Below are 4,984 nucleotides of genomic sequence, written 5' to 3'. Positions count from 1 at the left end.
CACTCGAAAGAGAAAAACGTCCCCTGCGCCAGCGAAGCTTCAGTCTAGCCCAGCCCGTCCCGCTGCCGCCTCCCACTTCCCGCCTCAGAGCCTGACAGGGCCAGCAAGTCCCCTTCCGGGCAGGCGACCCAGTTTTGGCCAGTAAGGCGTCGAGGATTGACTTCTGGGAAAGATGTGTCCCTTGTCCCCAGGGGCAGGCCTGTGAGGAGAGCCTGGCCTGCTCTGACCCTGTGCTTGCAACTCTGGACGCTCAGGGAAAGCGCGTCAGCCTGGAGCGGCGGCCGCCATCTTGTCTCGGAGCCTGAGGGGCTCGCCTGAAGATGGGCGGCCCGCTGAGGAGGAGGTTTGGAGGGTTAAAAAGTAGGCGGCTTATGGCCTTGCTGAGCAGCAGAGTTCACCAGCTCTAGCACCATCTGCATCTAGACTTTTTGTTAAACCATTTTATTTGGGGTTCTTCCAGAAGCAGAGCCTGAGACAAGCATTTGGATGCAAATAATGTACAGGGAGGCAGGAAGGACAAGGGGCAGGGGTCTCCTACACAAGCCACCATCTGTCATTTGCTGAGCACTGTTCCTGGCATTTCCCACCTTTCCACCAAGCCTCCTCAGCCAGCCAGGAATGCCAGAGGCAGAGATCCCCAGGGAATTTGAGTGAGGGTCCAGTGGCATTGTGTGAGGGGGCTGGGATATGGGGTTGAGGTGCAGGGATGAGATATGAAGTGGGATTCTAGCAGTTTCTTCCACAGTAAACCACAACAGTCTTACATTTTGAGTAACCCTTTGTCAGTAGTCTGTGACCTGTGGCAGAGGTGACACTTACGTGACAGCACCATGGAGTTGGTCCACTAGGTCATTGGCACCCCACCCCCCAGTTTTTCTACTGTCCCAGGCAGTGAACTGATACCAGGCTAATTCACTGGACAGACCCTCATCGAGCACTGGCTCCAGGACCAGGGTCAACCTCTCAATAGAGAGATGGATCCTTCAACAGAGGGGCCAACAGAGGTGGTCCATACCACATGGGGCTGCTCCCCATGGGAGATGAATGTTCCACTCCAAGCTGGAATAGGATGAGGGGTGCTAAGCACTCCAAAGAAGAAGTGAAAGGATATTGAGAAATGCCAATTCCATAAGCCTGTGGTGTCAGAGAAGGAGTTATGACTCAGAGATGCAGGGAAAAGTTGAGAAAGCCAGAGGGAAGAGAGAAATATAACTCCCAAGCCTCGCCTAAGTGGGCCAGAAACATCCAGATGGGACAGGACACAGGCCTCTACAAGAAGGTGGTTCAAATAACATCTTTCATGGGAAAAGAAAACAAGGAATTGACCCCCGCCAAAAAAAAAACCTTGTCCCTAGGTGGGTTTGGCTGAAGGGTACATTGAATCATCACAGGAACCATCCTTTTTTCTCAAAAACAAATTGCATGCCAGCTACATCAATTCTGATCTTCCACTTCTTCAGACTGCAACTCCTAAGGATTTTGTCCTCATAGAATAAAAAAATGAAAATGATGGGCCACAAAATCTGTTCCCCATGGAGAAAAAAAGCTACCCAGGTGAGCCCCCAGCTGTCTCATACAGGTACCATTAGAAGCCCTCAGGGCCCCCCATATAGAGATACTCCCAAATACAGGCAGAGAGTCCCCCCTTGCAAGTGATTGGCCAGGAGTTCGTCAAGTGGTCACACTCGGGCACTGAAAGGGCTTGGATGTGTTATACACGCCTGGATAGCTTTGGAGGGCCAGTTCCTAAGAAAGGAAGGGGCTATTAGGAGAAAACTAGCACTCTCTGCCTGCCGTAGGCAGGAGGAGAGGCACCTCAAAATTGTTGAGGGTGTAAAGAAAATCATGGAAAAGCAGCAGATCAGATATATGGAAAACTAAGAACAAAAGAGCAAAGACAACACAATTAAAAGAGGATGGTTAATATTAGAATTTTTTCAATAAAGATTTTCAGGCTGATGGTGGGCAAACACTGAAGTAGGAAGGAAAAGCAACGTCAGTGGCTGGGGGGGTAGGAGGGGGCGGAGGGCAGATGCCAGCGAGCAGAAGTATAAGAATTGAGGCCATCTCAAAACATGAACCAACTTTTCACAGTTATTTTCCTGATCTTTAAGGGAAATAAACTGAGCGTGAAGCAGAGGTGAGAAAAACACAACTTATAAATGGAAACGCCAAACAAAGTGAAAAATTCACATCAAGCCTATGGATAAGTTTCAGAACAAAGGGAAACTTTAGGGTCAGAAAGGGGAAATGAGACCCTTACAGAGGGACTTAGGACGTGAAGAGGAAGGTCAGCTGTGGGAAGGGACCCACAGAGCAAGGTCACGTGACCCTGCCCCACCACTGGCTCCAAAGGGACCTTGGGCTTTGTCAAAGAGAGAATGGCATGCAGCTTTTATCCTGGAGTTTGATATCTTGCATTTTTTATCCTCTGATTTTGCACAGTCCCAATTCTCAGAGAGAGAGAGAATGTGCCTGCTTTAAACAACACACAAATGAAGGTGTGACTTCGGGTTCCGTTTTTTTATTATATATAGCTATCATCTGCTCTGGAATAAGCTGGATTTCTTCCACTGAGTTCATATCTCCTTCTGGCTTTTTTAAAAAATGCATTTTAAAGCTTCACGTTTCTCTCTGGAAAATCTACCAGAATGTAACAACAGATTTTAAAGCTTAAATGTATATTAATCATGATGCCAACAACCACGATTTAATATAGTCCTTACCTTTTCCTGACAACGTGAATTTTAATTAAGTGTATAATGCATAATTAAGATCCAAAATGCAGAATATATTTTTGATCCTGTTTACTGTCTATAAGAAACTGTAGCATGGAATAAAATCAGCCTCCCTACTGCAGATTTAAAAGTTTTACAAATGAAATGAATTGGATTTTCAAAGGCATTTTGATGACTCATTCAAATGACTGACAGAAATTGGAAGCAAGCTTTCTGTTCATCAATGGAGGGAAATAATGAAGTGATCATACATCCACACTATGGAATGCATGCTTGCCTCAAAATAGCAAAGTAGCTTTATAGGCACTTATATGGGAAAATGTCCAAGATATACTGTGCATGTCAATACACATAGTGTGATCCAGTTAGCTGGGAAAACATGTGTGTGTTACATGTATTATTATTGCTATACACTGTGTAGATCAATCTTTATTTATAAAGATTATTCACACACATGTGTGCTTATAGGCAGATGTGTGCTTGTGTAACTGCATATATACATGCTCAGACATATTTGAAAACATGAAAAAGAATTTAAAATAAAAAACACACAATTTTTTTTTCAGACATGCAATTTAAGCATTGATGAGTGCTGGCATAGCAGTCGGCAGGCTTTATATGGAAAGGGGCAGATAGTGGTAAATTGTTCCAATTTTGTAGGCCATATAGTCCCTGGTGCAACTATTCATCCCTGCCTGCTGGCAGATAATATGAGCCAAGGGGGTGCCTGGGTCCCCATAAAGCTTATTTTAAAAAGCAGAGCAGGTGAGGGGGCAGCTGGAGTTGGCCCAGGCCTCAGTTTACCAAGTCTCTCTCCAGGACAATGAGTTTTATTTGGGCAGAGAGAAGACAAGCAGGGATGAAGAGGGACCTCTGCTCAGGATTCTGTATCTATTTAGTTTTACAAGCACTCATACTTAGAATATTTTTTCAGTAAAAGACTCAACAACCATACATTAAAATTGAATATTTTTAAACTTTTCAATGTAGATGTTTTTGCTTAATTTTGAGGAAATTTAAACATAGAAATATTTAAACATAATGTTCTACGTTTTAAATTCTAAACATAGAATGAATGAATGAATGAGCAAGCTATTGTTTGTGGGTGTCTCCCACTTGATCCTCATAAAGTGGGACCCCCTGTGACATACATGAGATGGGGCGCTGTGAACTCGCCCTCAGACTCTGGAGCCTGGCGCTCTCCTCCGAACTTTTAGACCTTAAGCAAATCCTGGAGCCCCTATGAGCCTCAGTTTCCTCATCCAGAAAACGGGAATCAAACTGCATTGTATTTGTAGTGGTGCCGTGAGACCTCCATGCGCTGCCGTAGGTTCAGCCTTAACCTGGACTCTCACCCACCACACACTCAGCAGCAGCTCGTCACCACTGACACCCTCCAGAATCAATACAGCTTCTCTTATTTAAAAAAAGGAAAAAGGGCTTTTTATAAATTGCTTATTTTTAACTCAAAGTGATTTGATTTACTCACACACATTGAAATTTCTCCATCATTATAAGCTGGATGAGAGGCTGTAACTCTTTCACTTCATCAGACTCCAAGGGGCGGGAGGGAATTTGCAGTGAAGGGCCAGCACAGGAAGTTCTCCCTCTTAGCTGCCCCTCTTTTTTCCCTGCAACCTCTTGCATCCTGCCCGTTCTGCCAGAGCTGAGCCAGGGAGGCGAGTGTCCCCGAAGGAGCACAGGACGAGAGGGATTCCTTTCAGGGTCCCCGCTCGGCATTCTCTAGATGCTGCCATGGCTTCCTTGCCTTGAGAAGATCACAGACAGGCACTGCCAAGACCGGGAAACCAAGCCACACGGGATCAGATTAAGTCCGTATTGATCAACAAGGCCCAAGGATGTTCAGCCACATTGGGTGAGCACCCATGAAACTGGGATGTAACTAATGTTCCAAAATTAAGACCATAGGTTGAGGGAGGAGACAGGACTCACAGATTTCCTATGTAGCTACACTGGTTTCCCGATGCTGGTATGTGTGCACACACGCCATGAATTAGCTGCACACACAGACTCACACGTCAACAACAGCACTTCTATTTTAAAAAGTGTGTGCATTGGTGTTTTGTAATAAAAGCGTAGAATGATCAGGCCCTCTCAAGTGCACAGGCATTGCATGAAGCATTAAACGTAGGGACCTAGGAGCTGGGTTTCATTATCTCACACACTTTACATGTGAAGAAATTAATGAGAAGGTGAGAACTCATCCAGATAGTACAGCCAGAAGC

Source organism: Talpa occidentalis, unplaced genomic scaffold, assembly GCF_014898055.3.
Source record: "Talpa occidentalis isolate TD23 unplaced genomic scaffold, MPIMG_talOcc4v2.1 talOcc4.10, whole genome shotgun sequence".
NCBI classification, from domain to species: Eukaryota; Metazoa; Chordata; class Mammalia; order Eulipotyphla; family Talpidae; genus Talpa; species Talpa occidentalis.
This window is presented reverse-complemented; position numbering follows the sequence as displayed.